Below are 292 nucleotides of genomic sequence, written 5' to 3'. Positions count from 1 at the left end.
CCTGACAGACAAACCCAACCGAAGAAACACACAAATAAAATACATTATTATTAATGCATTTAAACAAATATATTAAAAAGCAAATGTGAAAGAAAGAGAAAGCATACACATGCATCCACAGAGAAATGCAGAACCCACGTATATCGGGATTCAGCGCAATGCGTAGAATACATATATATATATATATATATATATATATCTTATTTAACATTTATTACATTATGCGTTTGTCCAGGTGTATGTACAGCTAAGATTGCATGCATGCAGTGTATAGACAGCATGTTTGCGCGCA

Source organism: Eimeria mitis, genomic scaffold, assembly GCF_000499745.2.
Source record: "Eimeria mitis Houghton genomic scaffold, Emh_scaff3239, whole genome shotgun sequence".
NCBI classification, from domain to species: domain Eukaryota; phylum Apicomplexa; class Conoidasida; order Eucoccidiorida; family Eimeriidae; genus Eimeria; species Eimeria mitis.
Note: the sequence above shows the minus strand (reverse complement) of the source record.